This window comes from Lygodium microphyllum, chromosome 2, assembly GCF_053477565.2.
Source record: "Lygodium microphyllum isolate KBCC chromosome 2, Lygodium_microphyllum_v1.1.10, whole genome shotgun sequence".
Taxonomy (NCBI): domain Eukaryota; kingdom Viridiplantae; phylum Streptophyta; class Polypodiopsida; order Schizaeales; family Lygodiaceae; genus Lygodium; species Lygodium microphyllum.
In genome coordinates, this window is record NC_141136.1 from 160,736,546 (window position 1) to 160,764,033 (window position 27,488).

At 39.2% G+C, this 27,488-nt stretch overlaps 1 pseudogene across 1 annotated transcript; it reads left to right on the top strand.

Moving 5' to 3' along the window:
- Positions 1–3,053: 3,053 nt before the first annotated feature.
- Positions 3,054–5,210, top strand: LOC148040549 (uncharacterized; annotated as a pseudogene). The gene is made up of 5 exons (XR_015688636.1): positions 3,054–3,324; positions 3,479–3,567; positions 3,812–3,892; positions 4,580–4,703; positions 4,865–5,210. The product of XR_015688636.1 is annotated as an uncharacterized LOC148040549 (transcript).
- Positions 5,211–27,488: the final 22,278 nt, after the last annotated feature.

Consider the following 27,488-nt stretch of genomic DNA (forward strand, 5'->3'; position numbering starts at 1 on the left):
TGTGTGTGTGTGTGTGTGTGTGTGTGTGTGTGAGCCAATGCAATTTCCTATTATTATAGGTCTTGTTTATGCTTTAGTCAACTAGAAGGCGATTGGTAGTTGTTAAGGCCACTAGCAGGTGCAAAATGGGAATCAACTACTGTGTGTTTGCCTTCAAGCTTGTGCCTTTATGAGCAATTGTCATGAAATTTTGCTTGCTAAATATAGTGAATGGACCTCAATTAGATTCACAAAAGATTCAATTGAAACTGTTTTACAAGAAAAAATATGTATTAGATGAGCTCCCCAAAATAAGTATTTATGACTAGATAATAGGTGTAAGTAAATTTGGCCAAAAAGGAGAGGTAACATTTAGGTGTCTCTGAAGGCAATGATGAAAAAGGTAACATTTATGACTAGACAGTAGGTGTAAGTAAATTTGGCAAAAAAAGAGCGGTAACATTTAAGGATCTCTCTCAAGGCAATGATGAAAAAGTTGAACTTACATCATGTTGCAAGATGAAAATAGTTGTTACTTGGGGACCGTGGGAACTTGAATGAAGTCTTTGAGAAGGAGTGGAATGTTCTCAGTGTTGGGGGTAAAGGCGTTTGTGCCTAGCGGCCTGCGTATTCATTACATTGATAGTACCCACACACCTTTACACTACTGGTGGTGGGCGCCCATCATTGTCACTTCATTCTTTATTCTTTTAGTGACATTCAAACAAGGGAAAGTCAGTCACACATTGTGACTATTGGAGTTCCCAAATCCACACACACACACACTCTCTCTCTCTCTCTCCACCATAGCTCTTGCTTTTGCTTGCATGCTTCCACTCAGGGCTCACTCCCATCACTCAGAGGTATAGCCCTATTGAATATATGAAGACTCGGGAATAGTATTGCCTTTGGCTGTCACAAGACTCATAATGCTATCCCAACTAGGCTTTGCAATAGCATCCCTTTGGATGTTGCTTATGTGTTGAAGAAGATGGCTAAGACCAAAGCTGCCCTTAAACTAGTTGTTAAGCTTCGTTTTGTGTTGAAGTTCTAGCTATTTTCCTCACGTTACATACAAAAAGATGTAAATACCTTAGTTGGTTATAGATCTCATCTTCGCATTTAAGAAAATATTATGTGTTGAATTTCCATAACTACTAGACCCCTAAATGTTTTTCCATTTATGAAAACAGGAACGGATAGGCTACATATGAAGGGTCCTTACATTGCATCCACTCCAACGTAGATAGAAACCAGAAACATTGTCTAATTAAAAGGTTCCAATGCCTCCCAGAGTCCTTTTGCCAGAGACGAGCAATCTTTAGGTTTCAGATTGACAGGACAAATACTTATTGTTAGTGGGTCTAGGCCTTTCCATTTCGGACAGCCCTTTACCTGGCTGCCTTGATTAGAGTTATCCAGTCCTCTTCTTTCCTGCCACTAGGTACTTTGAATTTTTCCCCATCCCCACTCCAAAGAAAATTTCTCCCTAGTTGCTCTAGTTGCTTCATTCCTGCATTAGATGGTTTCCAGCAAGCCAAAAAGTAGATTGTGGATGGAATTAGAACCATACATCTTCCTCTCCCCATCTCAATCTCACCCTGCCCTGGTGTTCCAAAGACTCCATCTGGTTCAGCTTCTTTAAGGGAGCCATTCTAGACAATCAGCTAAGCTTAGCCTACAAGCTCTTCAAGAAAGGAATTAGAAGTTGGAGGGACATTTGGGATCTAGCCCTTAAAAGGTGGATGACTGGAACACAACTAAAACAGAAATTCAAACTAAAAAGACAGGAACTGGATCTGTTAACTGAAAGGATACTCTTGTGGGGATCTAACATGCCTGTAATGAGTAATCTCAACCACCACTTCAATCACAGGGGAATCCATTTGTTGGGGGACAAACCTCTTCTGCCCCTTCCCGACCTAATAGAAAGCAATGCTCCGCTCTGTAATAAACTGAATAACAGATGGCATATTAACTGGGCAGTAGCACAGTGGAATTACAGGTTTTGTAACATTTGGGCTCCCTCAATCCAACCAAATATGTCTTGTCTGATGTGGCTCATTACCCTCAAAAGTCTTTGGACTAATGAGAGAGCACTCAAAGCTGAACCAAATATGTCTTGTCTGATGTGGCTCATTACCCTCAAAAGTCTTTGGACTAATGAGAGAGCACTCAAAGCTGGTCTGGGGAATGGACTTTGCATAAGGTGTGGCCAGCAGGTAGAATCAATCTCACACATATTCCTTAACTGTACTAAAAATGCTAACATCTGGTGTTTTCTGTAGGTCCTTGTCTTCAAGTATCACCCCACTGAACTCACTTGGAAGGAGGTGTTACTGGGGGAAATATATGATCTCCCTCCCCCAATTTGGAATTGGATCAGAAGTTATTACTTGTGGAACATTTGGATAAGCAGAAACAAGAAAATGTTTGAAAATACTGATGTGGATCCTATACATGGCCTTAAATTTGATCTTTTTTTTCAGGTTGAGAAAGACACAGCAACCATTCTCAAGCAGCATGAGGACAATTTGAAGGAGAGGCTGGAGATTTCAGCTTCCACTATGGACTTGGCAGCCATACTGTTGGATATCAAGAAGAAGGCTGAACAATGACTTAAGTTTATTAGGATTTACACATTTGATGCTTAAGACCTGCTATGGTCTGTTGGTTTTGTAAAGCTGACTAACTGTCCACCTAAGCAATGGTAGCTTCCCAATTTTGAAGCAGCACTCCCTCAACTAGCTGTAAACTTTTTGTTCTATATTAATACATCTTTATAGCTTCCTGCAAAAAAAAAAGGTTCCAATGAATTTATTGTGCATTAGCTCGAGTGAGTGTGAAACGCGAATTGCTTAAAAGCGCACCAACAAACAATAACAATGACAATAATAATTAGTGGAATTTGTCGACTTCCAATAGCACAAATAATCATAATCATCAATATAATAATAATAATAATAATAGTTAGACTTTGGTGGAATTTCCGACTAAATATATTTAAAAATAATTAACTATGGTTAAATAAGTGGGCCCGTCGACTTGGCTTGGACTGCGTTGTCGCAGTGGGGTGGTACTAGGTAGTCTTCTTCTGAATCCTCATGACACTCTGTCTGTCTCTCTCTCTCTCGCGGAACCCCCTCTGTTCCCTCCCCGCCTGGTTCAGGCGCCAACCGACCAAGATCAAGTCCTTTGTCGCCGTCGCTTCCGCCATCCTCGCTCTCATCCTCATCCGCCAAGCCGTCCACGATCATGATAACCTCTTCATTGCAGCTGAGGCCATCCATGCCGTTGGCATCCTTGTGCTGGTTCACAAATTGACGAAGGAGAAAACCTGCGCAGGTCTGCCTTGGATAATCTTGTTTTTTTTCTCGTTGCTTCCCTGAAATTGTTGAAGCCTTGCACAATGCTCGTGTAGATTTTTTAACTTGACAATTGACAGTGTAAGAATGGCACAATGCTCAGGCAGATTGTTTCATCTTGATAATTTGCTAAGTTAGAGGTGAACAGGATCCTTTGGGCTTTTGTGTGTACTTGGAGGCTATTTCTGTCCTTCCTCAGCTGCGGGTCATGCAAAATGCCAAGGTATGTCCTACGAATGCTGTTTGAAATAGGCATGTTTCGAAAATGTTGTTACCTTCTTACATATGAGCAATGTTGGCCCTATTCTCTTCATAGATGTGCTAACAGTAGTTCATGTACTCTCTAAAATAAATATGCACAATCGCAAGAAAGTTACAGAAAGCAAAAGTTAGCTTTTTGTATATTTGGAATTTATACTAGGTTTACGGTATTGTTCACACACTGGCTATCTACTTTTCTGGAACAGGTTGTTGAGCCCTTCTCTGGTCACTATGTTTTTGCATTGGGAGTGGCAAGATTTTTGAGTTGTGCTCATTGGATTATTCAGGTTATGCACTGTTTTTCTTATGTGGATTTTATTATATTGTAGAGACTTGTAAGTATAAAGCAAGAGAGCAGGCCAATGCTGCAATTGAAATTAATATAGGTAGCCATGGAGCTCATTGGCTGTTGGAATGTGTCAAGGCAGTGATATAGTGAGAATCGTATAAGTACTTAAGGATGTAGGCTCAGTCGGGCCTTTGCAAGGTGTTACATTACAGGGTCCAAGGATGCAACTGTAGCTAGGGGCTATATACCTGATACTCTAGGAGTTTTAAGTTCTGCTCTCTGTATTCTCAGACTGGGTGATATGGGGCCACCACCATCACTAACTTATAGAACAAGGTTGCAGCACAGCAGCTGTGGCCGTCTTTACAAAGGTAAAGAATTAATCACCATGGCTTTGTCATGTTTGCTGTACACTCAAACTTGTTTCTATCAAAGTTGTGCTTGGAATACAGTCAAAGAGTGGAGAATTGAGTTTGGTAGTTTCTACAGGATCAACATTAATAAGGCAGCTGCTTGGCCAAATCAAGTGCTAAATTTCGTACAGTCTGCATGGCTTTAGGAGAATGCTTTACACTGTTATAGGCACTATCAGTGCCATGTCTTTTAGTTGCTCAAGTTGTTGAAAGTAGCCTATGATTTACTCTTTTGGCGATATACTTTTAACAATAAAATTACATGGGTGTAGGTATTGGATAGTCGAGGATACTTGTTGACAGCACTGGGACATGGATTGTGGCCTTCAATGGTACTGCTTTCAGAAATCGTCCAGACATTATCCTTGCAGATTTCTGCTACTATTACGTGAAAAGGTACGATAGCTAAACTGATAACAAAGTTTCATTAACAGATTTTTGTTGGTACATTCTGCAAACTAATACATAAATCTATGTCAGAACAATGAGATGCCATCTCTTTTAACACTTCGTGCTGTTTCTATGGTTCTGATGTTGCAAAATGTCTTGTATTGCAGCATGGTAGAAGGACAAAGTGTAATGCGATTGCCATTAGTGTGATGGACATTGAGAGGGAAGCGCTTCATTCCAACGTGCAATCGCTTAGAATTACACTGTCTATGTTTCCGCAAACCTGTATATTTATCACAGAGCTCTGAAATTGTAGCACTTTCTCCAGATCAGTAGAGTCTGCTCCACCTGAGGACAAGTCTCTCAGGCTGAACGCTGCCAAAATAGCAGCCTCTACTTTGTGCTGCTACTGAACTAATGTTTAGTAGGCCAATCAATTTCAAGGTTTACTCCTCTTCTGTCCACAACTGTGCAATATGTATGCTTGTAAGTTTAAGGCAATTATCAATAATTGGCCAGTCATCTAAAATTGCCAATGAGTGTTAGTCCAGTTGGTTTGGTGGGTGAATGAAGTGTCGGAAGTTTCTATTTCAAAAAGCCACTATGGGGCCGTTGCACTATTTCTTATCCTATGGGATGCTGCTCCAAGTGACAACCCACCGAGTGCATGTCTATTGCATTTTAAATATCATAGTATATCCCCCCCTTCCCCATGTAGGGAAGGCGTTGCGCGCGCGCGCGCGAGAGAGAGAGAGAGAGAGAGAGAGAGAGATGTATTAATGTCCTTTTAGATGCCTCTTTGTCTGTCTTTCATGGTCATAATAAGCGCATAGACTCACCATTAATGGACAATAGATTCTTATAGGCTTCTTCTTATAGGCTTCTAAAACGGAACATGTAACAATCCATTGAGTATTATTTAAGTGATTCAATGATAACATTTGGGAATTGTATTTGCAAGGCTTTTGATTTGATAGCAGACAGAACTAAAATTGATCCAAATCCTACTTAGATATGTAACTTATTATGCCCCTTATGATGTAACATTGTAAAGAAATCAAGTCTTTTTATTCTTTGAAAGAGGATTATATTAAATTCTTTTACTCATTTGCGGCTATTTTGTTGCATAGCTTAAGTTCTCATTTTCTTATCATGCCCTCAAGATATGCCAATGTTTTAAATTGTTGTATGCCTTATGATGAGATCTAGTCACACTTGAATCACATATTTGGGTTCATAGGCCATCTCGGCCTTTTGCAAACATTAATCTCTCTCTCTCTCTCTCTCTCTCTCTCTCAAATTAACCACTAAACTACATACTACGAATATATGATTAAATTATCCTCCACCTTATGAACCACCTCATTATCTATAAGGGGCACGCATGAATCATGGAACCCTTGGAGCCTACCATGGTGCACCAACCATTGATGGGATCCATTGACTTCCCATTGAAGGCTTTGGAATATAGAATTTGATTTTCAATTTACTCTCTAACACTTAAATTGTAGACATTTCACAAATTTTCCTCACTTAAGATTTGCGTTATGAAAATCATACCAACAATATGATTGTATAAGAGAGATTAGCAAATTAATTCAATCATATTTGAAAAATCTTCTTTTAATGATGAAACAAATATTTGCATAGACCTACATGCTCATATATTGCACGGGTCCAATTTAAAGCTCTATTGAAGCCTTTGGACTTTGATGTAAGCTTGGAATGATTAGTAAGAGAGCAACAACACACAACTGTTGTTGCTCTTTATTTGTTTGAATGTCAAGCATAATGCTAAGAGTGACTTAAGTTGTTACTCTCATGCATAGTAATATCCCCAAGAATAGTTGTAAGCTTCTCTTGAATTTCCACAAGAATAGTCGTCTTTCAAAAGCCATATTACAATGCGCCTACCCTAGCTTCACAACATTGTCTCATGTGGTAGAATCTTCAATGTCTCTTTCCTACCTAAGCATTTCAGAGGAAAGGGGCTGAGGAGGAGATCGGAAAGTAAGCATGGTGCCCTTGTTATGCATCTTCTTCTTGAGGATGTTGGTAATAAGGGTCAGACTCCAAAGAAGGTAGAAGGCAAAGCTCTAAACCTCTAAGAGGGTGAGAAAGCGAACGACTCCCTAAATGTGGGGGAACGATAGGCGAAGATAGTGGCAGGTTGGGTGACCCTTAATATTATCTCCTATGGGGTCTTTAAGACCTTGAGTGGTTGGGATCAATGTTCGTAATTAAAATCAACATTGGGTTGGCATGGTGACCTACCATTGATTGGTCCAAAGGTAACCTAGGCATTGATTGGTCATGCCTTGTCATCTCCTGCATGTGAGCCTTAGTTTGGGTTACACGAGGACTTTTAGAGCTCTGTTAGGTTCTATCATGTGTTTTGATGGGGGAGACTACTCATTCTAGAGTGACTATCTAGGTGTATTTCTTTTGTTTGCCAGGTTTTTGTGTGTGTTTTCCATGAGCAGCTTTTGCATTTCCCAAGCTACCCACGCTTGTTGAACATTGTCCTTTTGCCAATCGGATTTTTTGGTGGCCATATGGCATTTATTATGCCATGATCAACATTAAATGTTGGACAGCCAGTATTTGTGGCATTCTTAGACTACAGTCGGTCAATTTAGGGGTTTTGTGGCTATTTATAGCCATTCCCCACTTGGCAGTCATTCGTATATCATCATCTTCATTCCTTCCTTTAGCAGGTGCACACTTTGACTCTTGTCATCTTCCTTTGTTTTCGGTGTTGTCATCATCATCAGCCTGATCTGGTGCCCTCCCTAACATTGATGGCTGCGTTGTCGGAGGGGTTTTTGTTGAAAGGTCGAATCCCCTGGGGATCAAAGGTAGAAGGAAGTAGAGATAGGAGATGGAAGAGAAGAAAAAGAATAGACAAGAGGTAAATACGACAAAGACAAAGCACAATGAATTGAATCAATATGTATTGACAGAACCTGAAATCCTTTGTCTGGCACTACTCAGAAACAATCTCCAGGCATTAGATCTCCTGGAGCTCCTTCGTAGACCAAAAACATGGATCAAAATAATAGCCTCCTCTTTGCTGCTCGGAACCTAAATCTAATGGCTCCATTGGCTTTGAAAGGGGGTAAAACCTCAGGACACCTGATGAGGGATCTCCCAGATCACTTCTTCCTCTTTTTCTAGTTCAAAGTGCAGTTTTCAACCTGTCAATAATGATCACGACGCGAGCGATTTCGCCCATCTATCTTTTTTATGAAAAATCCAATAACTGGCTGAAAAAGAAACTTGCTTTTTTTATGCCATCATAATCTAGAAGCTTTTCTAACTTTCTCAAATTTTTACAATAAATAATATAAAAAATAGACTAAAATTATTCAAAAATCTAGTATTTTTGGATAATCCATGCCACATACACTAGCACTAATGACTCAGATCACATTGACTCTCTACATTAATAAGAAACTCGGATGATGATGCACTCCAGAGTTTTTCACACTCTGCCCATGTAGTGGCACAATAGCATGTGTAGAGACTGATCAGTCCTCATATATTCAACATTTTTTAATTGTTCAATGCAAGTTTATTTTCATCTTCTCTTCAGATTTTCTCTCTCTTCCTTTGTGTTTGAGTTCCTTCTTCCATTGTGCACTCTCACATGGTATTAGAGCGACATAGAGTTCTAAGGCCATCTACATTTGCTGAAAACACAAGCTCTTGCTAGCTCTGCTAGTGATTGCATATGGTACTCGGATGTCATCATTTGGAGGTAGGTGATTATTTCTAGATATTAGGGGTCGAAATTTGGCATCATGTGACATCAAGTCCATTAGTGTTTTACTCAAAACATAGCCTACTAGGTGGTGCAACTATCTATTGGCCAGGTGACTACTTTCTGTAGTTAAATGTAAGCAAGTGACAGCATTCACATCTATGTTTTGGTGTTTTTGCATCCTTCGTGAGTAGTTAACAGTATTTCTCCCTTAAGCAAACCTTCTATATCGAGATCTCTACATCTTGTAGCCAATACCTTCTTAGTCCATAGCCAAACACAACTTTTTGTGGGTATTTACAGGTATATAGAAAGATGTCTTATCACCAGTTCTTTGCCAACTCAGAGGATGAGGTCTCTATTCCTTTCCTTGAGATATAGAGCATTAGGGAAAAAATGAACTCACAAATGGGCCCTTAAAAATAATATAGTTTAAGATGTGGGTCTTTTGGATTGTCCAACAGGAAGGTTAGATGTTGACATCCATGGAGGGTGAATCTTCTCTCTTCAAATCTTGGGTTTTCTATTAAAAAAAGGGGTAGTGGGGGATTTAAAAAATGGAGAATGAATAGTACACAAAATTTGAGTTTCTCTTACCTCGTATTTTTCCATTTTTTTGGAGAAATTTCAATTTTGGTTTTTTTTCCTCTCACAAAATCAGTTTGACCCAAAAGTTGAGCAATAGATCACTTTCCCTCTCTTCTTTATACTCGTGAATTTTTGTCTCCATTGAAGCTTCCTGCTGAGAGTAATTAGGGTTTTGAGCGTTCTGCTTATCTCTGCACTTTTTTCTCCATGTAGCTCTAGATTTTGGGCAAAACACAGATGCTCATCTCTCTTTGCATTTTCTCTTGTTTGCTATTTTTTCAATAGGGTTTGATGTCGTTTCTTACTGTTATTGTTGTTTTATTGCACATGTTGTTTGGGAAAGGAGACAAAGGTACTCATCTCTCCCTCCTTTCTTTCCCCCCTCTCTCTATGTGTTGTTTCTATTTTATGTTGTGTTTTTAATAGTATTTGATGTTGGTTCTAATTATTGTTTTCTTGCAGAGTTTATTTGGAGCAAGAGGCAAAGGCGTTAATCTCTCTCTCTGTTTGTTTTTTTTTTGCTGATATCTTTTCAATACAACATAATGTTAGTTCTAACCCTTGTTGTTTTATTGCAGAGATCATTTTGGGTGACATTGCATAAGTGCTCGTCTCTCTCTCCCTCTCTCTTTCTCTCTCTATGTTTTCTCTTTTCTATTGTTTTTTCAGTATACATTCATGTAAATACTAACTCTTGCAATTGTCTTTTGCAGAGATCAATTTGGGCAAGTTTGGATAGGTGCTCATTTCTTTCTCTCTCCCGCGTATTCACACACTCTCTCTTTCCTCCTCTATGCATTATCCCTTTTCTACTATCTTTACAATAGGATTTGATGCTAGTTCTAACTTAAGGATCAATTCTTGTTGCAACACTTAACACAAGGTAGAGCAGAGATTCTGTAGCTTAATTTATAGGTAAATATGCCATATTTTCTAGTGTCAAAATTTATTCATTTAAGTAGTGACTTTTATGTTTGATGGGATTGATGTTTCCTTATGTCCATAATTTGCAATGGGTTTTGATTAGCAATGATTCAATCTTATCTTCAACAGATCAAATTAAAGATAAATTGGCCATGTTTTGTATTGCTTCTATTCATACAGTTATCTAGATATTTTTTGCTAAAAGGGATTCATGCAAGTATTTTTGTTAAAAGGGATTCATGTAGGTGTTTTTTTGTACATGCAGGTATTGAACAAGGTTTAGGTGAAGCATATAATTCTCGATCGACTATTTTGATGTGGTGAGTGATTCCTTTGTGTTGGATAATATGGATCTGCTGGAAGTTGATGGTTCAAAAATCCTCTGCTATATTGGTCATATGTGTCCATTTGGATTTCCATGCCAATTGGCAATGATCCATGAAACTCTTGTATCATATCATCCATATAACACACAATGTGTTGAGTCTTAGAATATCTCAGGTGTCAATCCAATGTGCTTATTAAGATTTGCATGCCATGTGGTTGCTATCCTTGTAACAACTACTCTATAATATCCACATTTCATACAATGTATTGAGTCAAATCAAACTCCTCTTCATTATAATAAAATTTATTCTGGTAAAATTCTATGAGTATTCTTGTGCTATTCTTTTCATTATATTTCATGTAAATGGTATGATTAAAGTGATGCCTTTAAATTAAATCTATACTTTGTGTTTATGTATATATCCACATATGTTTCGATATTGATGTTTATGTCTGTTTACAAAAGTATAAACATATCTTAATGCCATGTTGATTTGTATGGCATATTGGTGATTACTGGACATACTTAAAATGCTTATTATTTACGGGTTAATACATACTTCTTTACATCTAATACGTAGGTTAATGCCTTAGAGAAGAACAAGCATTCTCTCGAGAAGTACGTAACAGAAAAGATAAATAAGGGAATTGGATCACTAATACGTATCCTTGCTCGTCTTGGGTACATATGCATCCAAGTATGAAGGGAGCTTTCAGGGTGAAAGCATATGCAATTGCAGATGTATCAAAGCACTGGAAGGGTAAAATTTTAGCTCTCAAACAAAGGAATGTTGATTCCCACCTTATAACAAAGGCGTTTGTACAACATGTATTCATGCAAAAACAAATACATATTGCACCCACTGCGCCCTTTGAACGAAACATTGCAAATAGTAAGTATTTGCAACTCATTGAGAGTGAGAAATTTCATGATACCTATGTAACAACTTGTCTCGTATTTACAGAAGTATACCCTTCGGATTGCTGTGAGTGGCAAAATATTGAGAGTTTCACAGGTTCTTTTAAGTGTTACCACCTCGAAATTGGTAGATTGCTATTTGAGGAGTGCACAACTAAGCAGCTTGTAGAGGACCTTGTTTCTTTCTATGACTCCAAGTACATATTGCCCAAGGGGAGTCGAGAATATGGAACCCTTGAGTCTATGCACATATTGAATCTCAATAGCATAGAATGGCCATTGTGTAGTAGCGACATTTTGCACATGTGTAGCACAAAAATTTCAAGAGACATATTGAATTCTATGAAGCCAAAGCATCGGCTCAAAGAATGTACATCTAAGTTGGTTCATACTGATTGCAATTTTTGTACACATGTTCAAGGAATGTAAGGGTTTGAGATGTATCAAAAGCATGTACGTCACAAAAAATACATCAGTGGATTATGTAATAAGGATTCTAGGCAAAACTTGGATATAAAAAATAACTCACAGTCCTGGCACAATGGAGTGTCGAGTCACAAGGGACATGGCTTTCAGGTAAAATTTTTCTCTCTTAGTTAACTGTTATCTTACTTTGGGATGAATCGGCTAACTTTCATTTCCAATTATAGGTACTTTGTTGCACGACAGACTTTATGCCTAGTGTTCAAGTATCATAGATGGAGGATGCTCAAGGGTAAATGGTTGTGCCTTGATCAAGACATGCGTGAAAGTGCAGCTGTGGATGTTACTGTCATTTGTGAGGGCCGCGAGCCCCAAGTGTCACAAATGGAGGATGATTGGCCCTTGAATATAATGTGCAGGAAATTACAATGTTAATGTAGAATCCACCTATTAACTTCTATTTTAAACTAGATGGTAGGAAAATTCGAAACTGAGCTGAGGATACTGTTACCAGTGGAAAGTGTGCGGCTCCATATATTTTAGAAATTATAGAGTCTCCCTAAAAATCCCAACACCACAAGTTGTAATATCCAACACCTATAAATTTTTGGATTTTTTTTGCCAATAGAATATTGTCACTTACAAACTTGTAATATTTAAAAATTATGGTATTTATGCAAAATCATACACTTGTTATACACTTTTCACATCAACACATTTACATATACACGTAAACTTTACAAAGACGTAAGTAAAGCCATAAAAAATATCGCATACGAACAACCCTTAATGGTTTAAAACTTAAGGTTTTTAAGGTAGAACTAGTTTAGTTCTTGTTTCATTATTTCATTTCACACTTTCTCTCTTCATCTCTTTATATCCACCACATCCCTCCTATCTGCTACGATGGATTCTCACACACACTTTGATGAGTGGATCCACGAGACTATCTTTGCCAACCAGGGTGACAAGATATTCCAGGTTTTCTCTAAGAACTTCAACCTTGAAAGCGTGCTCTCATCGCTGGATCCCTCCCTTCAAGTTTTGGATGACTTTGTGAGTGCCATTGCTACATGCACATACTCCATCGAGGGATCCGACATGATTTGGGTGCCTCTAGATTAGCTCATGGTATTTCACACAGGGAAGAATCATAAAAAAGTGGTGAATAGGTGTCTGGCCTATGTGGATACTTCGCACAGAGTTTGCAATGTTCCCATGGGAAGTGCACTAGGTACATCACCTTTGGATCTCGTGGAGTGTGATTGCGTATTGGCAATTTACCTCCTTACATTGGATACACCCCTAGAGGAGGAGAGCGATGAAGATACAACTCCACAGGTTGTTTCTATCACATACACGGGAGAAGAACCGATTGAAGAGCTCATAAATGTTGAAGAGGAACATCGAGTGGTGGCAGAGTAAGGGTTGGCTCTCATGGTGCCATCTTCTTCAGAATAATGGAAGACCTGATCGATTATGATTACATGGATGTGCATTTGACAATGGCAGAGATTGGAAGATATGATGGCACAAGCTTAGATATTGTGAGTGCCATCATAGCAGCACATGAGCATATTACCTCGGTTGAAGAAGATTACCTTGTCCCAGATGCTGAATTTGAAGCACTATAGCATGATTTGTTCGGACCAAGGCCCAGCTTCCTACCAATGAGTTTGTAGATCCCTTTGCCCAAAGAGGTGCCTCCCTGACACACAAGGAAATGAAGATACAAGATGATCTGAAGAAGGTGATATTTCTAACTACCATATATTTTTATGCGACAAAACTTGACGCTAGGGTGCATCGGGTCCCTCGGAGTCCACCGGTGAAATCTTGGTTAAAAATGATGCCTACAGCTACCCCGTTTGAAGTTTGGCATCTGGGGCAACCAATATTTCACCGATGGATTCCGAGGGACCCGACGCACCCTACCGTCAAGTTTTATCACTTTCTGATAACCTAGGTTAGTCGCTAAATATATTGTTTGATTTGAATTTGTCATTTAGGACATACTGTATATAGATGAGTTTACATCAAGACAAGGAGAAGCTCGACATGTGGATCGACGGAAGGATTTAGCTCTAAAGGAGTATATTGGTAACCTTGTTGCAGATTTGGTGGTCTTCCATAAGAAGTGCTCACCAGGAGGGCAAGAAATAATCATGAAAATTCAAGCTTTGACCAAGTTTGGACCTTTTCGAGCGATACTTGTGACATCTAGCTTGGAGAAGATGGTGCTAATCAAGCGGTCAAAGCTTATTTACTTGTTTGACCAAACGCGTGGTGGAGCAATGTATATGCTTGCTACATTAGGCGACCTCACTAAAGTGTCAGATCCGCTTCTCGTGGAGAAAGAGCTGAAGAGGGAGCGCATCATTTTTAAAGCAAAGAAGGAACTTATATTTTCATCGGAAGTTGGCACCTCCTCTCCACCAATGAAAAAGCCAAGAAACAATTGTGAGTTCTTGTTGGCTATTGGCTTTTTGTATCTACCATCACTAACATCCATCACATGTATTTTTCTTGATGAATATAAGATAATTTACTTTGTCCCTACAAATAAATATTTATTAAATAAATTTTTGGTTCATATAAGTGTGACGATAATGTGTGGTACATGAATGACGCATTCGCATACATTAACATAATTCAATGCGTAGTGCTGCACTTGCGATTGTGTAAGTGTGACGATAATGTGTGGTACGCGATTGACGCATTCGCATACATTAACATAATTCAACGCGTAGTACTGCACTTGCGATTGTGCATAAGCAATAACGTAACTTGTATTCGTATGTATTACTACTTTTGATGCATTTGTACGTTAAACAAAAATTAAGAGTCATGCGTTTCAATAAACAAAACAAAATAACTTTACTCAATTATTTGAATTCAGTACACATCGCATGAGATATTATGTATATATAAATAAATATTCCAATGTGGTAGAGTATACAAAATTTTTTGGCCTTTCAAGATGTTATGGCGCTATAACACTCATTACAAACCTTGCATCATTAATCTAGTAAACTATGGCGGAGTCCTCTTGCCATGTCGAAGCCGAATGATAAAGTTCATGTCTTTATCTATGATTGTGAGACGCTTTGCATGGATGGTTGCAAGCTGTGTATTATTGAACAAGTCGATGAGAAACCCCTCTGCAGCTGTTTGTAGGGCCTCCATAGCTGCAGCAGTCCACCTACCTGCTGGTGGGCCATCCCGCACTCGTGCCCAAAATCTTCCCATTCCTTTCATACTCTACCACCTTGTGAAAAGAAATTTTCGGGATGAGAAGCTCGTATCCGCGTTAGATTCTCCTTATCTCTTGAAGGGTAACAATGCCCGATTTTCATCTCCTCTTCTTTTGTGGTGGTCCTTGTGCTCTATGGGGAGCACCTGTTGTTGCACTAGAGGAGACTCCACATTGTGCTCCAGGTGGTAGGCCTTGGCGTGATGTCTTCTCGATGCCAAAACAGCAACATGCTTGCTTGGTGTGTGCCATGCAAGCTCGAGGAGGGCAAGATGAGAAGAGACAGAGGTTAGGGATGTGAAAATGGAGGAAGCAAAGAAAGTAATATATGAAAATGAGAAGAAGAATGAACTTTTAACCCAATTAAATCCCAAAACTAGGTTAATGCAGCTTCATACGCACTGTCCATCGTGTGATCATAAATCCATAACCTTTTATCGGAATGTGACGAAACTTCACACGCCAAAAAATGGGCTCTTGGCCACCTAATGAGTGCGCGTGTGAAGTTTCGTCGCATTTTGATAAAGTTTGGTATTTTAAAAATTGTCCCATACCAAAATTATGGATGGATTGATAATTGAGAAATCAACATCACGACTACTGGCCCTTAGAAACTTTGCACCACATAGACTATACAGAGGCATCAAGAGTAAAGTTTGCAATAAGAAATGGTAAATTTTTGCATGTTATTCCTATTGAAATTGACAATGCTAACAAAAACTGTAAGTAAGAATTGAAAATACAGCAAAGATGCGTAGTCAAAGTTGAGAGCAAAGGACAAGTGTAAAATTTTAATTCATATTTTAAGGGTGCATATAATAGTTTTGCACTAGGACATACTCATATGTCCAATGCACGAAGATAACACTATGCCAAAAAAGATAACATTACAAACTGTGTTCATTCCAATGGAACAAATGCATCCTTCACTGCTTGAAGATTTCTTACAAATTGGAAGTCCTTAGGAGTTACAGTGATGCGCTTCGCATGTATTGCACAACATTGAGCATCAATCATCAAGTCAACTAAAAATGCCTCTACAGCACACTGTAGAGCATGAAGACATTCTTTTGTGAAGCGATCAGGTCTATTCTAACCTTGTGCCAAAAACCACCTCCTGCTTTCTGTGCGGTAGAGGTCTTGCACAATCTCGCGAGCAAGTCTCGAGAAGCTCGCCTTCGAAATGATGAGATCAAAAGAGTGTTGATACCTCCTAATTTCTCTCAAGGCCACTATACTTGGCTTCCACTTGCGTTTCTTGTGGGGATGCTGAGGAGGACCCTTGTGAGGGCAGATTGAGGAAGGTGGATTAGGTTAAGAAGGGGGTGCATCTGAGCTAGTAGATGCTCCAAGGGACTGAACATGATATGGGGCTCTGAGCGGAAGCTTATTTGCAACTACCTTATACCTAGCCATCTTTCCTGCACAAGAGATGTGAGAACTCAATGAATAAGATAAAAAGTGAAATTCCCTTTTATATAACCCTAAACTGTGAGACTCATTCACATAGATGCACACTCTCTCTTTCTCTCTTAAACTAAAAATTGCATTCACACTGAACACATTGTTCATCTTACTATCTTAGATCTCTTTGAATCCATTTGCTGCCTTGTCGAAGCCTTGTTTCTAGCCACTTGGCATGGTTTTCTTTGGCACTTGAGGCTTCATAACGTACTCTTTTAGTGACACGACGTGATTTCATCATGTCTGCAGCCGATTCATTAGCACTTTCATTTGCTCTCTTTTGCGAGAGTTTAGCTTCATCTACTACTATAATCCTATACCACCAAAATAGCAATTGGATCATTGGATTGCTACCATTCACCCCTCCACTATGATCAGTTTTTCTTTTGTATGCACCACGCGCTATCCAAAGTGAATTTTCCATCCGTTGTGTAGATCAAATTCCGATGCTTCCTTTTCTGCAAAGTATGGCCCATGTAGCTCAAGGATATGCTACAAAGACACATATCACACAGGAGTAAAACTATGCTCAATAGTTTATATGATTTATACAATTTTAAAATATTAATTTAGTATGCAAAATATAATGTGTGATAAAGCTTTTGCCCCATGCTTCCACCATGTTTTTGTAGAAGCTATGCACAACATTGATAAATTCTTGCTTATCTTCATTGTTAAACACCATCTTGCGAAGTAAAGGAGCCAATTTGTTAAGACTTATTCAAACCTTAGCTTTGGACAATCTTGTTTTTCCTCCATTACTTTGATCAGGAACTGCAAAATGTAACTTTTTCCACCCATCGTAGTCATGCGGCCTACAAACCATGACATTCCCTTCCTCATAGATGGGTGCTGAGAGAAACTTCATAGCCTTTGCTCCTCCAAAGCAAGGTTTTTTTGGCAAGTTACCAGATTTTTCTGATCTCTTCTCATCTTTTTCAATCATCACTTGATGCTTCTATAGCCCAATTTCTAATAGCACTCGCTGCACATTCCTACACGTTGCAATGGCTTCTTTTTTTGGTTGCATCCTATAAGCAAAGCAAATGTATTCATATACAAGTTTCTCCATGATTCTGACAAAAGCATGCAATGAAAAAATGTGAATACGATCCAAGGGAATATTGAAGATGGGCTTCCAAGTGGGATCTTCTCTATTGCACGTCAGTGCAACACTTGTCACCCTTCGCCAGTTCTTCTTTTCGTCCTTTCCTTCCACCCTCTCTGTCAAGAAATATAGGCATGGATTCTTTGTATTTGCACCATTGGAGGAGAGCATCTCACCATGTTACTAACAATTGATGATGCTTGGAATGCTTGTGTGAATAAAGAACAATTACAGTACCTCAAATGTTTCCTTACAAACTTCAAATGTAGCGAGCCACCACACATGGTGCTTAGATTGAACACCAAAGTTCCTTGGGTTGTTCTTGTTGAATTGTAAAGCTCTATTCATCAGAGTTACACTAACTCTTTCAAGCTTTACTCCTTTGACGACCTTACTTTCATCTAATTTTATAACAAACTACAATTTACCATTACATTCCTCAACATACATATTGTAGTACATTACCATTGCCGACTGCACCTTATTCAAATCTAAATAGTAATCATTGAGTTCAGTGAACTTCACCTCATATGCATTTTTGGTCCCAACCTTTAATGTTTCCACACATTGAACATGCATGGGATCTCCTATCAACTCCAAAACCTTTGTATTAAGTTGCCGTCGGGTTTCTATTAACTTTGAAGGTTGAGGAAGAGGCATGATTCTATTTCTCTTCAGCACACGACCAAACCGAGCCTTCATACCTTTGAATATCTTTGAGTAAATCGTTGTGCTAATACCGGCCTTGTCACAAATAGATTGTGTATCCACAGCTGAGAACTCATTTGACACATCTTTTAATGTGCACTCAATCACCTTTTCCTTCACAGTCTTAAACTTAGGATTGCTCAAAGCATTTTTCAATGTACTTGCTTTCAGCAATCTATTAATACATGATCCAACCTCACCCCCACCTAGGTTCTCTTTCTGAGCTACCTTACATGCTTTGATACGTCACTTCCACTGGCCACTATTCACAATTGACTCATTGATTGGCTTATTCTTTCATTTGCGCTTCTGTGTTAGCTTATTGTTGATCTTTCTCAAGTCGTCCAATTGTGCCTTTGCCTCCTCATATGAGATACCAATGTCATGGATAGTGTCCTGCATTGAAATAATTTGATTGTTTTATTGAATTATAGTGTCATTCAACTATACCACTTGTCCTATGAGCTGTTGTATATGAATTTGATGTGCAACGATCATATCATGGCAATTTTTTATGGTTGATTGGCAAGTTGTAAATACTTTGAATGCTTGATCATTGAGCCGCCTAGTATAACCGAGTAACCCATTTTCACCCTCGCACACATACTTCAGCAAATTTGTGATTCTTGAGAAAGTTGGAGGTCTATTGTTTAAGGGTTCAATTGGGTAGATTCCTCCATCAACCCACAAATTCACATGTTTCAATCCCATTTGCCTGTAACTTTGCAAAACTTAAGGGTTGATACTGGTACGCTGGGTTCTTTTGAAAAATGGGGCATATTCAATTTCTACCTCAATATGTAGCTCCTTTTTTCTTGTATTCATTTTACTATTAATAGAAACGGGGAGCCTACTTGGTTGTTACAAGAGGTAGAGTGGAGATGCATAGAGAGGCACACAAGGTGCCAAGGGAAATGAGGGTGTAAATAATTTGCTTTGTTAATGAAGGTTGCATAAACATAGAGAAGAGGTCACAATAGAGCTATGAGAGAGTATAGATATGGGGGGAAATAGCTCAGAGGGTAGGGATATCCAAGACTTTTTGTATTTTAGATATTTCTATTTTGCCTCCAAAAACATCTCCAAAAAACACGAAATTTGACCAGTTGGTTTGTTTTTTGACCAAAAGCTAGAATATAAAAAATCCCCAAAATACCTTAAAAAGAACTTCCGAAATTTCATTTTCCTTGTTCTCAATTAAAAAATCAAATACCTCATATCTACTAATCATTTTGAATTGAAAACGAAGCACCACATTTTTGTAACTCTCCTTTTTTAATATAAAATTTGGTTGAAAAAGACTTCTTGAATGAGGAGAGAGAAGGAATATGAGTATATCTTTGTAGATAATATAAAAAAAACAAAACGAGATTGCAAAAGTGGAGAGAGAGGAGGATTATTTTACTATTCTTCTCTCTTCTTTTCCTTGTTTTAAGGAGGAGAGAGGAGGGGGCTAAAAGGCCCATTTGCGAGTTCATTTTTTTCCTAATGGAGATTTTCATGCTAGCTTATGTGACGAACGGAGGTCACCTAGCCCATTTGTTTGGGAACCCTCTCTTCCTCGTTCTCTCCATGTTTCATAGAAGGCCCATTCTGCTGGCCTTCATATACCTTCCATGGCACCCTCTATATAGGTGTATGTGCTTCCTTCTTTGCCTAAAGAAGACCGACTTGATGGTTCCAACTACTCGCTTTAGTCATGTAAAGTGGATTGGTATCCTTGATACCTTCGATCTTTGGGAGTTTGCTACCCACCCTATGATTCTTTGACTCAGGTGCCATCTCCCTCGGTTTGATATCTTCTCCACTAGTCTTCTTACATTGAGGATCCATGAGAAGCTTCTATGGGAGGAACTTGCCTTGCTTGTTTTAGAGCACGAGGAGTATGCCAAAGAGGTAGCAAGTGGATCCACCTCGACCAAAGATTTTGTTGCAAGTTCGGGAGGAGGGAAGAAGAAGAAATGGAAGTCAAAGGCTAAAAGACAGGAGGATTCTTTCAGCCCTAACTCTAACTTAGAGAAGCCGAAATGCCAATACTGCAGGAAAAATGGGACATATCTATTGAGAATTTAGGCAATCACACCCAGTATAACCACTTTGTATGGAGGAGCACTTGGGCTAAGGATATGTAGTTTTGCTTAATCCCATAAGCACAATGTGGTGGAAAGTGCTATCTACCTGGAAGACTATAAAGCATTGTACTTGCCTATCATTTGAATGTAATATATCATTGTACTTTTTCCTTTCACTCAGTGTCATGGTCCATACACACAAGATTGTGTTTATGAGACCAAGCTTCCATCTTGGAACCTAATTCACTTGTGTGATAGTTATTGTCTCTAAGTCTATGTCATCATGAGATTAGCCTTTGTGTTTCATCCTCCATAGCCATGCTCTAGATCTATGCTTCTCAACATGGTATTAGAGCCATAGTGAGCATGGATCAAATAAGTAAATTTCTCTCTCAACTCTTCTTCACCTCTGTTTAGTTCAGTCTCAGCTCAAGAGCTCATTTCTCACCTACATCTTCATTCTTCTTTTGATGTTTGCCATAGCCAGAAGGACCTACCTTGCTTAGAGCAATCATATCTCCTCATATAAGCCATATCTCAACTAACTTTCTTTTGAGGATTTGTCCCTCTACTCAGGGCGCAATTATCTAGCACATCACAATCGAGCATTAGCTACTCTATGCACCAACGTTATGTAAATTGAAGCTTGCTACCATATCTGCCCTTGTCTCTATGATTGTATGGCATGATCTCTTTGCAGGGTGATGCAATTGGCCTTATGACCTTAGGGCAATTGAAGCTTGCATTATGAGCTTCCTCCACCTAAAATATTTCACTGATTGATCCATCCCACGCATTAAGATCAACAAAAAACTAGTCAACCTGCATGCTAACCCTAATCCACCATAGCTCATTCAAGCTTTAGGCTCATATTTTACTTCAATCTCTTACTTTCTTTAGCCCAAGCCTGTCAATGCCACTCTAATCTACTTTAACACTCAGTATCCAACAAGGAATTCACAACAACTCGACAAGCAAGTGCTCCAACATCAAGATCTAACACCGAAGATTCAACTACATAGTATCTAGTGTTATTGAACACTACTACCACTTGTGCTTCTCGATATACTCAAGCTCAACTTTCTTGCTAATATATTATCAATTATTTACTGCTACTCCATCACTTCAAATCAACAAGGAGGGGATTCAAGATTCAACTTGGAGACTTGGAGATTCAAGAACAAGCTAGTAGCTTTTGATATTAAATAGTGTTGTTTAACACTAATGCTTCTTATGTCCTTTGATACAATTATTTTCAACTCATTTATTGATTTAATCTCAGATATTTGGTATTGATTTGTTGTCATTCCAATCACTCTAGCATGGGCAAAGACTCTTTGACATATCGCTTCAAGGGAGTCAGGTTTCATACCTGGCAAACACACATAAAACTTATCCTGATGAAGAAGGGCCTATGGTCCATCACTAATGGACAAGAGAAGAAGCCCTAGGATGCAACTCTTGCAGTTGCTTGGCAGAAAAGTGACAAGAAGGCTCAATCCATCATAAATCTTGAATTGGATAACAACTATATCCACCATGTAGATACGTGTGACATGTTTTATGACACTTGGAAAATATTGGATACTCTATTTGGTGCACAATCAAAGTCTTCAAAGTATGATTTATTAATTGCATTTTACAAATCAGACATGAAACCTAACACATTACTTACAACATATTTGAATAACATGAAAAGTCTCTTAACCCAATTTGCAAGGATCAACATTGAAATAGATGAAGATGTATGCATTGGTGTTGTGTTAAAAAGTTTGCCTCCAGGCTATGATAACGTCTCCACTACTTTAATCAACATGCCAAATCCTAAACTTTTGGGCATTTAGGTCTCTCTGTTAAGAGAAAAGAATATCAAAAATAAAGAAGAGCCAAGCACTTCTAAGGATGAACAAATGTTGTATGTCAAAGGCAAAAAGGACAAGCTAGTTTGTGACTTCTGCAAAAAGACTAGACATACTGAAAAGTTTTGTCATGCTAGAAAGAGGCATCAAAAGGCCTATCTTGTAGCTGTGAAGAAAGAAGAGGACCATGGTGTTACAATCTTTGGATGTCCACCATGTTTTTGGTACCCACACTTAGCTTTGTTTGCAATAGTCTCCAGATAATTACCATGTTTGTGGTGTGCCCACACTTTGTAGGTGGTTGCTTACTAAAGCCTCTACTAAGACACTTTGTGATTTTTTGGTTGTGATTGAGGAGAGGCATTGAGAATTTAGGCAATCACGCCCAGTGTAGCCTCTTTGTGTGGAGCAGTTTGGGCTAAGGATATGTAGGTTTGCTGAATCCCATAAGCATAGTGGTGGAAAGTACTATCTACCTAGAAGACTATAAAGCATTATACTTGCCTATCATTTGAATGCAATATAGTATTGTACTTTGTCCTTTTACTCAGTGTCATAGTCCATACACACAAGATTGTGTTGATGAGTCCAAGCTTCCATCTTGGAACCTAATTCTCTTGTGTGATAGTCATTGTCTCTAAGTCTATGTCATCATAAGATTAGTCTTTGTAATTTATCATCCATAGCCATGCTCTAGATCCATGCTTCTCAACAATATCCAGAGGAAAATGTTGAAAGAAGTACCCTCACCTTCGTCTGAGAGTGAAGGATGGAGCTAAAACACCTGAGTTTTCTGCCTCTACTCTAACAATTACCCATGAGTTTGTGTTCCTTCATATTGTTGACTTGAAGGAGCCTTTCTCAGTGGTTGCCTCATTTTTTGAGAGACCTTGCTGGTTGATAGTGAAGCTTCTAGTTATATGACTCCAAAGGTGATTTGTTGTAGGATCTACGTCCTTTTGAGAGATCAGTCATGTTGGTGACATTGTATCTATAAAAAAGTTACATGATACAACAGACAGAATTTGAGCAAGGAGTAGAGAATATATAGCAAATATGAGAAGAATAGAGACTACTTTAATTTCAAACGAACTAATACAAAGATGGCTCTGTCCACTCGTGCACTTCCACTATGAAGCTTAGATGGTGATCCAGATAGATGATAGGCAAAGAGCTTAGGCTAGCTGGGAGAACTCTAACTAGGTAAAATATAGATTAACGATGGCATTAGAGGGTTCTTTCTTTTATAGCCTAGGAAGGTAGTCTAGTTGGCATATCCAACCATATTATGAACCTTTTCTAATCGGCCATGGAATATTATCTTTATTGTCAAGTTAGGGGGACCATCCTAAGGGGGGTCACTGGCCCCCTTGAGACCCCCCTAGCTAGGGGCCGCTTCCACGGTTCCCAGGCCCCAAAATAGGGGCCCCTGATAACTCCTATACCACGCAACTTGATGCATTATGCCTCGAGTTGCTACCAATATAACTCCTCTATCTAACCCAAAGGTTTGATCCACAAAGGTCACCTATTTGCCATCCGGTCACATAGACCTCATCTGACATTTAAGTTAGGAGCTACCCAATGTTTGTGCTCATATATGGCTTCTCCTCATAATGGGGGCCTTATAACTTTGAGCACCATGGATCATTGGTGGTGACACCTTATGAGGGTGGGGCATTAGACATATCTAATAGTATTAGTGCCTATTAGTGGTGTTGGCACTTTGCCTTTGTTTCCCGACCATGCATTGAGCTTCCTTTCATAGACCCTTTATGTTTTAGACTTGGGCTTTCCACTCCTCTCATGTCATGCTTTGCCATTTCCTACCTATGAGCCTCAGTCTAAGTCAGACGAGGACTTTTGGAGCTTTGAGAGGTTTGTCATGTGTTTTGATGAGGGAGGCTACTCATTCTAGAGTAGCTATCTCAATGTTTTTTTTTTTTTAATTGTCAAGTTCCAATGTGTTTTCCATGAGTAGCTTCTGCATTTTCTAGACTGTCTACACTTGTTGGACATTGTCCTTGCCATGTGAATTTTTTGGTGGCCATCTGGCATTTTCTAGTAATTTATTATGCCATGACCAACGTTAAATAATGGTTGGCTAGTATTTATGGCATTTCTAGATTGCAATTGGCAAGTTTAGGTGTTTTGTGCCTATTTTTAGCCATTCTTCACTTGGCAGTCATTCATATATCATCATCTTCCTTCCTTCCTTAGCAACTGCACACTTTGACTCCATCATCTTCCTTCCTTAGGAAGTGGGCCCTCTTTGATTTGGTGCCCTCTTTGATGCTATGGGCTACGTGCGAAGACTGATTAGTCCTTTTGTATTCAGCATTTGTTTGTTGTTCAGTGCAGGTTTCTTTTCTTCTTGTCTTGCAGATTGTCTCTCTCTTGTCAAGGTCTAGAGCAGTGCAGGTTATCTCGTCCTCTTCTTTTTTCGGCCATCTCCGGTTATTCGTCTCCATTCTCGCCATCTCCACCGATTGTCTCCACAGAACTCATTCCCCGCTCCCCTCCCACAAATCGTCTCCCCGCTTGATTTCTCTCTCATGCCACTCTCAACACCCATAGCGCCTTCCGTTCTCTCCCACCATGGTGCCTTGTGCTCTCTCGCACCCATAGCACCCCCAGGCTGTACGGCGCCCCTGCGTTCTCTGTCATCCTTAATGCCCCCATGCAGGGATCGGCCATGCATCTGCACAGAGACCTTCCTTCATCCCTTGAAAAAACACACGCGCCCGCGCGCGCGCCACACACACACACACACTCTCTCTCTCTCTCTCTCTCTCTCTCTCTCTCTCTTTTGTCTCCCACATGCCTTTATGTCCAGGGCCATGCTTTTACGTCCAGAAGCCTTGCAGGCTGCCTGCAGGTCGTCGTCGTCTTCGCCACCATCTCACCGCGGGAGCTTGTAGGAGAAAATCCGCCAGTTGCAACAAACCATCTCTTCATCGTTTTGATCTCAAGGAATCACTCGAGAGTGCACCCCAGAAAGCTATATTTAGGAGCTACTACAGGTGGGGTTCCTTGCGGAAGGCGTTTGTCTGCACAAGGTGTTCCGTCACGTCCGGGTTCCTGCAGAAGGTGCTTGTCAACAGATTCGTCATCTTTGGATGGCACCGCTTGATTAGTAAAGACATTGGTTTATTTAAAAGATTAAAAGCATAGGATTAACCATGAGATATTGTGATTGTATGTCCTATATGATGTGCATGACATCATCTTCCTTGATGCTATGCCAAGATTTATTTTATGCTACTTATTATGATGCTTAAAGAAAACTTATGGTTTTTTGATTTGTTCTCATTGACTTGAATATAATGTCCTTAGCACAAGGCCACATGTAAGACATGAATGGAAGGTAATAATGCTTGGTGCTTTGAGGAAACCCTTTTGTATATTGTGCATGTTTGTGATTGATACTTGTTTGCTTCTCATGCTTTGGGCTTTGAGAGATCTTGTGTCTTTGTTATTTGTGAGTGCCAACAATGTGTAGAATAGCAGCAAGACCATATGACTATTTAAACTTTGCTATGGTTTTAAAACTTACGTGTCCCATGATATTGTTGTGATAATGCTCGTTTGAGAATTTATCACTCTTATAATAGCATATGTTTGCAAAATAAGATTGGCTTTTCAAATACCTTTTCTATGTATTGATTTCACTCTTTAAGGTATTATTGTATTCCTTATGCAAAGGTGTAGATACAATGTCCCATGTGGTGCGATATTTTGATCTCTAGTCAATGTGCTTTTCTTTTCCATTAGCAAGTTAAAAGATGTACACAAGGAAACCCCATTAATTGGCTTTTTTGTTTCACATTAATGTTGATATGCATGTAGAGCATTGTTTAGTTATTATTTGATGTTCATACCCTTTGAATACAACACAATGTGAGAAAAAACCCATGTCATCCATCGTTGTGAGCTATGTGAGTTTTATAGATGCTCTATAAAGGCACCACATTAACACAATGGATAAAAGTATGCATTTGGTCCTCACGCATACACACCCACATGCACACACACACATCCTCTCTCACTATCACACATCGATGTTAAAAGTAAAATTTTCAAACCTTGTAGGCACTATTGCATACGTTGGTACCATGGCCTTGCATACACATAGTTAGTCCTCTCAAACACAATCTAACATTGGGTGCATTGAGCATGGGTACAAGCATTAACGTAAAACTACTTATCCCTCGCGAGTTTTGATTTGGACACATTTTATTTCCTATAGAACATCCATAATAAGTGTGAATTTTCATTTTCTAGATTGCAACTCCTTCTCGACGTGGTTGTAGAGACATTGTTGTATATATTGTCACTACAAGATACAGGCCTCATACTGACATTCAAAGCAACAAAAATGTTCACAAAAAAATTTACCCTCGTCGTCACTAAACATGTCATTATTAGTGATGCCATAGAACCGTCGCTATCAGAGTCGCTATTGGTGTCGCATTTGTGATGCCAATAGTGACATTTTGCGACGTAAATTACGACGCGTACACTAAATTTGCGATGCTAACAACGTGCAGAGGAAAAAAAATATGGCTCCCCTACTGCCCTACCACATGTAGCATTATGTGTTATATTTGGGCCATACAAAAGAGTTACAGTAAAGTGTACAATGCTCCTTAAAATATCGGCAAAGTGCACTTGAATTTATAATATTGATACACAAAATAAATACAAGATCACGTAATGAAAGCGCTCATGGAATCATGGCAAGATACAAAGGATGATAATAACATAGTGCATAGAAAATACCTACATAAGTCACATGACAAAAAAAAAGAGAATGTGCACTCCACAGATCCAAGCGCAAGCTATAGATCCTCGCCATTCAAAAGCTAATCCCATCGCAAAGGAGCATCGAACGGACTCTGCAAAAAAAGAAACAACTATACATCAGTCCACCATACAATAATGCATTTTAATTAAAATTAGTAACTACAGATAAGAAAGATGAGTGACTTATTGGGCCGTCGCGTGCATACAATCTATCGATCAATGTAGTGAGGTCGTGTCTCCCTACATGTTGAGTCTCTAGGCCAGTGGGATCGCGTTTGTAATAGAGTGATATAAAAAAAAATACAATTGTTGAAAACATGATTGTCAGTACAAGCGATATTGCGAAAAAATAAGTGAGAAAAACAAAAGAAAAACTTACAAAGTCCTCTAGATAAGTCATGTGCCACCACTCCCAAGATGATGGACTACTCCTGCCTCCAATTGTGCCCTCGCTACCTCGCGATGCTATCTCCAACGTCCTAGAGAATCTGTGGACTCCTCCTTGAGTCGGCGCTAGTCATCTACATCCAGGAACTCGAGCTTTGAGGACCCACTCTTAAGTGCCTTGCGTGTGTCC